The following is a 13,093-nucleotide window of genomic DNA, read 5'->3' as shown; positions in this document are numbered from 1 at the left end:
AGTTTGGGATTGGTATAGGGCCATTAAGGGATAGACAGGATAATACCACAGGTTATGATGGAGAGATGGCAGAAATATTAAATAATTATTTTGCTTCAGTATTTACCAGGGAAATAGAAGAAGTGGACATGATATTGGACAATGAGATTAGTAATGAGATAAGTGCATTTAAAAAAAAAAGAGGGGATATATTAAATTAACTCATCAAATCAAATCAAATCAACTTTTATTGTCATTGTTAGTGCACAAGTGCAGTACAACGAAATGTAGGCTTGCGGCTCCCGAGAGTGTACAATTTGGATTAGGACACTTAAACATTTCAACATACATTTGTACATATATATTAGCATAAATATGACCATAATAAAGTGCATCGGCAGATGTGCAGGCTTTAGTGTTTATTTGTGGAGTTCAGTAGGATGACAGCCCTGGGAAAGAAGCTGTTCCTAAATCTGGTCGTACGGGTGCGAATGCATCTGTAGCGTCTTCCAGATGGTAGGAGGGCGAACAGACTGTGGCTGGGGTGGGTAGGGTCTTTGATGATGGTCCGTGCCCTCCGTAGGCAGCGTTTCTGATATATATGTTCTATGGTCGGTAGCCGGGTGCCGGTAATGCGTTGGGCAGTTTTGACTACCCGCTGCAGGACTTTCTGGTCATGGGAGCTACAGCCGCCGTACCATACCGTGATACAGTTTGTCAGGATGCTCTCTATAGTGCAGCGGTAGAAGTTAGAGAGGATCGGGGGTGACAGATTACATCCCTTCAGCCTCCTCAAGAAATATAGGCGCTGCTGGGCCTTCTTTACCAGAGAGGAGGTGTTCAGGGACCAGGAGAGGTCTTCCGTGATGTGGACTCCGAGGAATTTAAAGCTGGCCACCCTTTCCACCTCCGCCCCATTGATGTGGATGGGGGTGTGACTTCCGCCTTTGGACTTCCTGAAGTCCATGATTATTTCCTTTGTTTTCTTGGTGTTAAGGGCCAGGTTGTTGTCGGCGCACCACTTCACGAGATGCTGGACCTCCTCCCTGTAGGCTGACTCATCGTTGTTGGTGATCTGGCCTACTACTATGGTGTCATCTGCAAACTTGATGATGGTGTCGGAACCATTAACAGCCACACAGTCGTGGGTGAAGAGGGAGTAGAGGAGGGGGCTCAGCACACATCCTTGTGGGGCCCCCGTGTTCAGGGTCAGGGGGGTGGAGGTGTGGTTGCCTAATTTGACAGACTGGGGTCTGTTTGTTAGGAAGTCCAGGGTCCAGTTGCAGAGGGAAGTGTTCAGGCCAAGAGTTTGGAGTTTGGTGGCCAGCTTGTTGGGGACGATAGTGTTGAATGCTGAGCTGTAGTCTATAAACAACATTCTGATGTAGGTCTCCTTACCATCTAGGTGATTCAGTGCCGAGTGTAGAGCAGTAGTGATTGCATCCTCCGTTGATCCAACTCAAAGAGGATAAAATCCCTGGTCCGTGTGGATTTCGTCCACGCATTTTAAAAGAATTTAGGGAAGAGATAGCAGAGGCATTACTACACATATTTAATAATTCATTAGAAAAAGGTGTGGTGCCAGAGGACTGGCGGATAGCTAACGTAATACCGATATTTAAGAAGGAGGATAGAACATGTCCAGGGAATTATAGACTAGTCAGCTTAACATCAGTGGTAGGAAAAATAATGGAATCCTTACTAAAGGAGAAAATAGAAGAACATCTAGAAACCAAAAACATAGTAAGGAATAGTCAGCATGGGTTTCAAAAGGGAAAATCTTGCTTGACCAACCTCATTGAATTTTTTAAAGAGGTATTAGGGAGAGTAGACAATCGTAATGCAGTAGATATAATTTATCTAGATTTTCAAAAGGTACCCCATAATAGAGTGATGAACAAGGTCAGAGAATGCGGAGTCAGGGGACAAGTAGCAGAATGGATAACTTGCTGGCTTCAAGACAGAAAGCACAGAGTAGGAGTAAAGGGTAGCTATTCACAGTGGCAGAAGGTGGATAGTGGTGTTCCACAAGGATCAATGCTGGGACCAGTGTTGTTCACAATTTATATTAACGATTTAGACTTTGGAATCAAAACCACAATTTCTAAATTTGCGGATGACACCAAATTGGGGGGGTGTTAGTCAATACTGAGGAGGACTGCAACAAATTACAGGAGGACATTAATAAGCTTGCAGAATGGGCATATAATTGGAAAATGAGTTCAACACAGATAAATGTGAGGTATTACATTTTGGTAGGAAGAATAGGGAGGTCACATTACTTGGAGGGTGCGAGTCTAGGTGGGGTAGAGGAACAAAGGGATCTCGGAGTAGAAATACAAAAATCACTAAAGGTTGCGACACAGGTTAGCAAGGCCAGAAAAAAAGCAAACCAAGCACTTGGCTTTATTTCCAGAGGGATAGAATTGAAAACAGGGAAGTTATGCTAAACCTGTACCAAACCTTGGTTAGACCACACTTGGAGTACTGCATGCAGTTCTGGTCACCATATTATAAAAAGGATATAGAGGCACTGGAGAGGGTGCAGAGAAGATTTACAAGGATGATACCAGATATATATCAGGAAAGGAAGAACAGGCTGGGTCTCTTGAAAAAAGAAGGCTGAGGGGTGACCTAATAGAGGTCTTTAAAATTATGAAAGGTTTTGATAGAGTGGATACAGAGAGAATGTTTCCACTTGTGGTGAAGAGCATAAATAGAGGCCATCAATATAAGATAGTCACCAAGAAATCCAATAGGGAATTCAGAAGAAAATTCTTTACCCAAAGAGTGGTGAGAATGTGGAACTCGCTACCACAGGGAGTGGTTGAAGCGAATAGTATAGATTCTTTTAAGGGGAGGCTAGTTAAGCATATGAGGGAGAAGGGAATAGAGGGTTACGCTGATAGGGTTAGATGAGGAAAGACAGGAGGAGGCTCGAGTGGAGCATAAACGCCGGCATGGACTGGTTGGGCCGAATGGCCTGTTTCTGTGCCATATATCCTATGTAATCTTATGCTTCACTATAATTTATGCATGGAATGTAGTAATCAAAGGTAAAAATTGTACATAAGTGTATAGGAATTGTGAGTATGGTGTTATAATAAAGACCTGATCCTGCATTGTTACAACTGTATGTGTGTGTGTAACCTGCTGATTAAGGTAATGAGACAAATTCGGATGAGAAAGCAGTCCAACAGGAACTAGGCAGTCTTTATAATGGAGAGCATATGGGATCAGAAATAAAAAGAGAAAATGCTGGAAATACTCAGCAGGTCAGTATCTGTGGAGAGAGAAACAGAGTTAACGTTTCAGGTCAATGACCTTTCGTCAGAACTGGAATAAGCAAGTGCAGGGGCAGGGAAAGTGTGGAGGGGAGGAAAGAACAAAAGGGGAGGTCTGTGATAGGGTGGAAGGCAGGAGAGATTAAGAGACAAAAGGGATGATGGTGCAAGGCAAAAGGAGATGGTAATGGGACAAGTTAAGAAACAAAAGATGAGTCTAGAAGAGGTGTAAATGGGAATGGCAGAATCATCAACAGCTTCCATGTGAAAAAATAGAGCCAGAGGTTATGGTCTGAAATTGTTGAACTCGATGTTGAGTCCAGAAGGCTGTAAAATGCCTAATTGACAGATGAGGTGCTGTTCCTCGAGCTTTTGTGGACTTGAATGTAGGAAGTATGATTAAGAAGTTTGCAGATGATACAAAAATTGCCCGTGTGGTTGATAATGAAGAAGAAAGCTGCAGACTGCAGGAAGATATCAATGGACTGGTCAGGTGGGCAGAACAGTGGCAAATGGAATTCAATCTGAAGAAGTGTGAGGTAATGCATTTGGGGAGGGCTAACAAGGCAAGGGAATACACAATAAATGTTAGGACATTGAGAAGTGCAGAGGATCAGAGGGACCTTGGAGTGCATGTCCACAGATCCCTGAAGGTAGCAGGACAGGTAGATAAGGTGGTTAAGAAGGCAAACGGGATACTTGCCTTTATTAGCCGAAGCATAGAATACAAGAGCAGGGAGGCTATGCTTGAACTGTATAAAACACTAGTTAGTCCGCTGCTAGAATACTGCGTGCAGTTCTGGTCACCACATTACAGGGAGGATGTGATTGCACTAGAGAGGGCGCAGAGGAGATTTACGAGGATGTTGCCTGGGCTGGGGAATTTTAGCTATGAATAAAGATTGGATAGGCTGGGATTGTTTTCTTTGTAACAGGAGGCTGAGGCGGGACCTAATTGAGGTGTATAAGATTATGAGGGGCCTAGATAGAGTGGATAGGAAGGACCTATTTCCCTTAGCAGAGGGGTCGATAACCAGGGGGCATAGATTTAAAGTAATTGGTACGAGGATTAGAGGGGATTTGAGGAGAATTTTTTTCACCCAGAGGGTGGTGGGGGTCTAGAACTCACTGCCTGAAAGGGTGGTAGAGGCAGAAACCCACATCACATTTAAAAATTACTTGGATATGCACTTGAAGTGCCGTAACCTACAAGGATACGGACCAAGTGCTGAAAAGTGGGATTAGGCTGGATAGCTCTTTGTTGGCCGGCACGGAAAAGGTGGGCCGAATGGCCTCCTTCTGTACTGTAAATTTCTATGATTCTTACATTGAGCTTTGTTGGAACAGTGTAAGAGGCCGAGGATGGAGAGGTCAAAGTGGGAGTGGAGCGGAGAATTAAAGTGACAGGCGACCGGAAGCTCGTGGTCACGCTTACGGACTGAGCGAAGGTATTCCACAAAGCGGTCATCCAATCTGTGTTTGGGCTCCACAATGTAGAGGAGACCGCATCGTGAGCAGTGAACACAGTATACTAAATTGCAAGAAGTACAAATAAATCGCTGTTTCACTTGGAAGGAGTATTTAGAGCCCTGGACAGTGGGAAGGGAGGAGGTAAAATGGCGGGTGTTGCATCTCCTGTGCTTTTTTAAAATTCGTTTGTGGGATGTGGGAGTCTCTGGCAAAGCCAGCATTTATTGCCCATCCCTAATTGCTCTTGAGAAGGTGGTGGTGAGCCACCTTCTTGAACCGCTGCAGTCTGTGTGGTGAAGGCACTCCCACAGTGCTGTTAGGGAGGGAGTTCCAGGATTTTGACTCGGGGACGATGAAGGATCGGCGATATATTTCCAAGTCAGGATGGTGTGTGACATGGAGGGGAACTTGGAGGTGGTGGTGTTCCCATGCCCCTGCTGCCCTTGTCCTTCTTGGTGGAAGAGGACACGGGTTTGGGAGGTGCTGCCGAAGAAGCCTTGCCGAGTTGCTGCAGTGCATCTTGTAGATGGTACACAGTGCAGCCACGGTACGCCGGTGGTAGAGCGAGTGAATGTTTAAGGTGATGGATGGGGTGCCAATCCAGCGAGCTGCTTTGTCCTGGACGGTGTCGAACTTGTTTAGTGTTGTTGGAGCTGCACTCATCCAGGCCTTGTAGATGGTGGGAAAGCTTTGGGTTTATCAGGAGGTGAGACACTCACCACAGAATACCCAGCCTCTGACCTGCTCTTGTTGCCACAGTATTTATGTGCCTGGTCCAGTTAAGTTTCTGGTCAATGGTGATCCCCAGGATTGATGGTGGGAGATTCGGCGATGGTTGTGCCGCTGAATGTCAAAGGGCGGTGGTTAGACTCTCACTTGTTGGAGATAGTCATTGCCTGGCACTTGTGTGGCGCGAATGTTATCTGCCACTTATCAGCCCAAGCCTCAGTGTCGTCCAGGTCTTGCTGCATGTGGGCATGGACTGCTTCATTATCTGAGGAGTTGTGAATGACACTGAACGTGCAGTCATCAGCGCACATCCCCATTTCTGACCTTATGTCAGAAGGAAGGTCATTGATGAAGCAGCTGAAGATGGTTGGGCCTAGGAATCTGCCCTGAGAAACTCTTGCAGTGATGTCCTGGGGCTGTGATGATTGACTTCAACCACCACAACCATCTTCCTTTATGCTAGGTATGACTCCAGCCAGTGAAGAGAGTTTTCCCCCCAATTCCCCAATTACTTTATAGGCCACCAAATAGTGACAAGGAGACAGAGGAGCAGATTTGCAAGAAAATTATTTAGAGGTGCAAGAACTATAAGAGTAGTGACAATGCGAGACTTTAACTACCTCAATATTGAATGATTATGTTAAAGGCAGAGAGGGGTAGGAATTTCCAAAGTGTTTTCAACTTCCTTTTCTGCCCATTGAATAATTACATAGAATATACAGCACAGAAACAGGCCATTTGGCTCTACCAGTCCATGCTGGCGTTTATGCTACACTATGAGCTTCCTCCCATCCTTCCTCATCTAATTATCAGCATAACCAACCTCCCTATTCCCTTCTCCCTCCTATGCTTATTTAGAAATGGCCCGTACAGGGATCAAGCCTTGCCATTACTAGCACTACGCTCTAACCAACTGAGCTAACTGGCCCTTCACTAAGGAGGCATTTCTGGATCTAGTCCTGCAGAATGAAGTGGGTCAAGTGGAGAATGTCACAGTGGGGGAGCACCTCGGGAATAGTGATCCATTGTCATAAAGTTTTGATTAGCTTTGGAGAAAGACATGGAGCAATCTTAACTGATTTGAGGAGGGATCTGGCCTGGGTAAATTGGAGTCAAAGGCAGAAATGTCATGGCGCAATGGGCAAGCATTTTATGATGAGGTGGTTCAGGTACAGTCTAGATACATTCCCACAAAGGGTAAAGGGAGGGCAATCAAAGCCGGAGCTCCTTGGATGACGAAGGAGTTAGAGAATAGGATGAAGCAGAGAAAGAGATGTATGACAGATGTCAGGCTGCATATACAAATGAGAACCAGGCTGAATATAGAAAGTTCAGAGTGGAAGTGAAAAAGGAATTAAGAGGGGCAAAGAAACAGGAGAAGAATAGATTGGCGGCTAACATAAAAGGGAATCTAATGGCCTTCTATAGGAATATTAACAGTAAAAGGGTTGTCAGAGGAACGGTGGGTCCGATTAGGGACCAAAATGGAGATCTGTTGGTGGAGGCAGAAGGCATGGCTGAGGTACTAAATGATGACTTTGCATCGGTGTTTAACAAGGAAGAGGACATTGCCAAAGCTACGAGGAGGTTGCTGGGACACTAGATGAGCTAAAAATAGATAAAGAGGAGGTACTAGAAAGGCTGACAATACTTAAAGTGAATGTCACCTGGGTTGGATGGGATGCATCCTAGATTGCAATTTCTACCCTTACTTCTCTCAGTCCTTCCAATCCTGTTTAGATACAGGGCTGGTGCCAGAGGACTGGAGAATTGCAAATGTTACACCCTTGTTCAAAAAAGGGGAGATGGATAAACTTGGCAATTACAAGCCAGCCAGTTTAACGTCAGTGGTGGAGAAGCTTTTAGAAACAGTAATCCATGAGAAAATTAACAGCCACTTGGATAAGTATGGACAAATAAAGTTGAGACAGCACGGATTTGTTAAAGGAAAATGGTGCTAACTTGATTCAGTGTTTTGATGAGATAACAGAGAGGGTTGCAGTTGATGTTATGTACATGGACTTTCAAAAGCTGTTTGATAAAGTACCACATAATAGGCTTGTTAGCAAAATTAAAGCCCAAGGGATAAAAGGGGCAGTAGCAGCATGGATACAAAATTAGCTAAGGGATAGAAAACAGAAAGTTGTGGTGAATGGCTGCTTTCATACTTACATGGATTGTGGATTGGTTAACGGATATAAAACAGAGAGTAGGAATAAACGGGTCATTTTCGGGGTGACAGGCTGTGACTAGTGGGGTACCGCAAAGATCAGTGCTTGGGCCTCAGCTATTCAGAATGTATATCAATGATTTGGGTGAGGGGACCAAAGGTAGACTATCCTTTATCCGAACTTCCGAAAACCGAAAACCTCTAAAAACCGAAAGTTTTTTCGTTCAGCGTAAGTCGTGCACACGACATGACCAGAGTGGCGCACGACTTACGCTGAGCAGGGCAGAGGGTCACAGAGTTCCCTCCTGGGTAGGAGACTGCAGGCCGAGCCGGGCAGTGTGAAGGAGGTACCGGGAGAGTGAACCCAACAATACAGCGGCCGGTCCGATAGCTGCAGTGGCCCATCCGATATTCTTTTCTCCCCCGACCCGCGGCCCGTCCGATATTCTTTTCTCCCCCCCCCCCCACACCCGACCCGACCCCCGACCCGTCCGACATTCTTTTCTCCCAACCCGAACCGCGGCCCGTCCGATATTCTTTTCTCCCCCCTGACCACCCCCCCCCGACCCGGACCCCCCCACGACCCAGACCCCCCCGACCCCCCCCCCGACCGGACCCCCCCCCAACCCTGACTCCCCCCGACCCCCCCTACCCCGACCCCGGACCCCCCCTGACCCCGACCCCGACCTGAACCGCGGCCCGTCCGATATTCTTTTCTCCCCCCCCACCAGACCTGATTTGCGGGCCAGCTTAGTAGGAGTCAGCCGGTGGCATAGTGGTTAGCACTGTTGCCTCACAGCGCCAGAGACCCGGGTTCGAATCCGGCCTTGGGTGACTGTCTGTGTGGAGTTTGCACATTCTCCCTGTGTTTGCGTGGGTTTTCTCCGGGTGCTCCGGTTTCCTCCCACAGTCCAAAGATGTGCAGGTTAGGTTGATTGGCTATGATAAATTGACCCTTAGTGTTAGGGGGATTAAACACGTGGGGTTACAAGGATAGGGTGGGATATGTGTTGGTGTAGGGGTTACGGGGATCGGGTGGAATATGTGTCGGTGCAGGCTCGATGGGCCGAAATGGCCTCTATCTGCACTGTGGGGTTTCTGTGATTTCTGTGATATCCGGCTTTCCAGAGAAGCAGGAAGGGGAATGAGACATGGAACAGTCGCAAGAGGTAGCCTGAACTTTTAAAATTTATATTAAATACATATTTCCCAGTCTTATAATAATACCTTCTGAAATCCGAAAAATTCCGAAAACCGAAACTCAGCTGGTCCCAAGGCTTTCGGATAAGGGATAGTGTACCTGTACATCCAAGTTTGCTGATGATACAAAGCTGGGCAGGAATGTAAGTTGTGAGGAGGATGCAAAGAGGCTTCAAGGGGATATGGACAAACTAAGTGAGTGGGCAAGAACATGACAAATGGAATATAATGTGGAGAAATGTGAAATTATTCACTTTGGTAGGAAAAATAGAAAAGCAGAGTATTTTTAAATGGTGAGAGATTGGGAAATGTTGGTATTTAGAGGGACCTGGGTGTCCTTGTACACGAATCACTGAAAGTTAGCATGCAGGTACAGCAAGCAATTAGGAAAGCAAATGGTATGTTGGCCTTTATTACAAGAGGATTGGACTATAAGAGTAAAGACGTCTTACTGCAGTTATATAGGGCCCTGGTGAGACCACACCTGGAGTATTGTGTACAGTTTTGGTCTCCTTACCTAAGGAAGGATATACCTGCCATAGATGGAGTGCAACAAAGGTGCACCAGACTGATTCCTGCAATGGGGAGATTGTCCTGTGAGGAGAGATTGGGTAGACTAGGCCTATATTCTCTGGAGTTTAGAAGAATGAGAGGCGATCTCATTGAAACATACAAAATTCTTACAGGGCTTGACAGGGTAGATGCAGTGAGGATGTTTCCTCTGGCTGGGGAGTCTAGAACCAGGGGTCATAGTTTCAGAATAAGGGGTCGGCCATTTAGGACTGAGATGAGGAGAAATATTTTCACTCAGAGGGTGGTGAATCTTTGGAATTCTCTACCCCAGAGGGCTGTGGAGGCTCAGTCGTTGAATATATTCAAGACAGAGATTGATAGATTTTTGGATATTAAGGGAATCAAGGGATATAGGGATAGTGCAGGAAAGTGGATTTGAGGTAGAAGATCAGTCATGATCTTATTGAATAGCGGAGCAGGCTCGAGGGGCCAAATGGCTTACTCCTGCTCCTATTTCTAATGTTCTTATTTTCAGACTGATGAGTGGTATATAGTGGAGTTCCCCAGGAGTCAGTATTAGGGCCACTGCTGTTTTGATATTCATTAATGACTTGGACTTGGGGGTACAGGGCACAATTTTGAAATTTGCAAATGATATGAAACTTGGAAGTGAGGAAGATAGTAATAGACTTCAAGAGGACTTAGACAGGCTGGTGGAATGGGTGGACACCTGGCAGATGAATATTAACCCACAAAAGTGCGAGGTGATACATTTTGGTAGAAAGAATGCAGAGATACAATGCACACTAAATGGTACAATTTTAAAGGGGTGCAAGAACAGAGAGACCTTGAGGGTGTTTGTACACAAATCTTTGAAGGTGGCAGGGCAGGTTAACAAAGCAGGTAATAAAGTTATAGGAAAATACTGCAGATGCTGGAAATCTGAAATAACAACAGAAAATGCTGGAAACACTCAGCAGGCCAAGCAGCACCTGTGGAGGGAGAAACAGCCAACGCTTCAGGTCTGTGACCCTTTGTCAGGTAATAAAGCATGTGGGATCCTGGGCTTTATTAATAGAAGCCAGGAAGTTGTGCTAAACCTTGCAACTAAAACACTAGAAATAACAACAGAAAACGCTGGAAAAACTCAGCAGGCCAGGCAACATCCGTGGAGAAAGAAACAGAGTTAACATTTCAGGTCGAAACCCTTCTTCAGGACTGAGAAAAAAGCAGGAAATGAAACAGATTAAAAGACCAGTTTAGGGGCTGGGAAATGGGGGAGAGGATGAAAGAACAAAAGGGAAGGTCTGAGAGGTAAAGAGATATTCGAGACGAGATGGTAATAGGACAGGTAAAGAGACAAAAGATGGCTCTAGATGAAGTGTGAAATGCGCTGGCAGAATGAGAGACAGCTGCCATGTGGGAGAGAAAAAAAGGAAAAGGCACAAACCAAAGGTGTGGATAAAAAATATATAAAAATGCAATAGGGGCCGAGGTTATGATCTGAAATTGTTGAACTCGATATTGAGTCCGGAAGGCTGTAAAGTGCCTAATCGGAAGATGAGGTGCTGTTCCTTGAGCTTACGCTGAGCTTCCATGGAACAATGCAAGAGGCCACGGACGGTGAGGTCTGAGTGGGAATGGGGCGGTGAATTGAAATGACAGGCGACCGGAAGCTCGGGGTCACCTTTACGGACTGAACAGAGGTGTTCCGCAAAGCGGTCACCCAATCTGCGTTTGGTCTCCCCAATGTAGAGGAGACCACATCGTGAGCAGCGAATACAGCATACTAGATTGCAAGAAGTACAAGTAAATCGCTGTTTCACCTGGAAGGGGTGTTTGGGGCCCTGGACAGTGGGAAGGGGGGAGGTATAAGCGCAGGTGTTGCATCTCCTGCGCTTGCACGGGAAGGTGCCGGGCGAAGGGGCAGAGGTGTTGGATGTGATAGAGGAGTGGACTAGGGTGTCTCGGAGGGAGCGGTCCCTACGGAATGCTGAAAGAGGAGGGGAAGATGCGTTTGGTGGTGGGATCACGTTGGAGGTGGCGGAAATGGCGGAGGATGATCTGTTGAATGTGGAGGCTGGCGGGGTGAAAGGTGAGGGCAAAGGGAACCCTATCGTGGTTCCGGCAGGGAGGGGCAGGGGTGAGGGCAGAAGTGCGGGAGACAGAACGGACATGGTCGAGGGCCGTGTCAACCACGGTAGAGGGGAATCCTCAGTTGAGGAAAAAGGAAGATATGTCGGAAGCACTGGTGTGGAAGGTGGCATCGTCGGAGCAGATGCGGCGGAGACGGAGAAACTGGGAGAATGGAATAGAGTCCTTACAGGAGGCGGGGTGGGAGGAAGTGTAGTCCAGGTAGCTGTGGGAGTCAGTGGGCTTGTAGTGAATGTTGGTCAATAACCTATCCCCAGAGATGGAGACGGAGAAGTCGAGGAAGGGAAGAGTCGGAGATAGACCATGTGAAGGTGAGGGAAGGGTGGAAATTGGAGGCAAAGTGAATGAAATTGTCTAGTTCAGGGCGAGAGCAGGAAATGGCACCGATACAGTCATCAATGTACCGGAAAGAGGTGAGGGAGGGGACCCAAGTAGGACTGGAACACAGAGTATTCCACATATCCCATGAAAAGGCAGGCAGAGCTAGGACCCATGCGGGTACCCATAGCAACACCTTTAATTTGGAGGAAATGAGTCAAAGGAGAAGTTGTTCAATGTGAGAACAAGTTCAGCCAGGCGCAGAAGGGTGGTGATGGATGGGGACTGGTTGGGCCTCTGTTCAAGGAAGAAGCGGAGCGTCCTCAGACCATCCTGGTGGGGGATGGAGGTGTTGAGGAATTGTACGTCCATGGTGAAAAGGAGGCGGTTGGGAACTGGAAACTGTTAAAGTGGCGGAGGGCGTCAGAAGAGTTGCGGATGTAGGTGGGAAGAGACTGGACAAGGGGAGAAAAGATATAGTCGAGATAGGAAGAGATAAGTTCCGTGGGGCAAGAACAGGCTGAAACGATGGGTCTACCAGGGCAGTCCAAACTAAAACACTAGTTTGGCCTCTGCTGGAGTATTGTGTCCAATTTGAACAGTACACTTTAGGAAGGACACGAAGGCTTTGGGTGGGGTGGGTGGGGGGGGCGGGAAGTGTACAGCATAGATTTATTACATTGGTTCCAGGGATGAGGGATTACAGTTATGTGGACAGACCGGAGAAGCTCGGGTTGTTGTCCTTACAGCAGGGAAGGCTAAGAGGAGATTGATAGAAGTGTTTAATATCATGAATGGTTTAGATAGAGTGAATAAAGGGAAACTTTCCAATGGCTGAAAGGTCGATAACCAGAGGGCACAGATTTAAGGTGATTGGCAAAAGAACCAGAGCCGACATGAAGGAAAACTTTTTTTCACAATGAGTGGTTAGGATTTGGAATGCACTGCCTGATAGAGTGGTGATACAGATTCAATAGTAGCCTTGAAAAGGGAATTGGATAAATACTTGAAGGAGAAAACATCACAGGGGTATGAGGAAGTAACGGGGGAGTGAGACTAACTGGATTGCTCTTCAAAAGAACTGGCGCAGACTCGATGGGCTGAATGGCCTCCTTCTGTGCTGTACTATTCTTTGATTCTATGACCCGCTCGAGTGCCGCTGTGCTCTCACCTTGCTTTCACTGGTGAGTTTCAGGAAGCCTGGGAAACCTGCTGTGTTAAATTCAAAAGTGTTTGTAAATATTGTGATTAACATATTTTAATTGGCAATTTGACT

The 13,093-nt window shown here is 46.5% G+C and overlaps 1 protein-coding gene across 1 annotated transcript in view; it reads left to right on the top strand.

Annotated features, from left to right (window-relative positions):
- Positions 1–13,093, top strand: part of LOC147108460 (synaptonemal complex protein 2-like) — a 298,366-nt gene that overhangs the window by 266,615 nt on the left and 18,658 nt on the right. The gene's annotated exons all lie outside the window — the stretch shown is intronic.

Source organism: Somniosus microcephalus, chromosome 13, assembly GCF_052327205.1.
Source record: "Somniosus microcephalus isolate GS21.2 chromosome 13, FLI_Smic_1.0, whole genome shotgun sequence".
NCBI classification, from domain to species: domain Eukaryota; kingdom Metazoa; phylum Chordata; class Chondrichthyes; order Squaliformes; family Somniosidae; genus Somniosus; species Somniosus microcephalus.
Note: the sequence above shows the minus strand (reverse complement) of the source record. Positions and strands in the feature narration are given on the sequence as shown.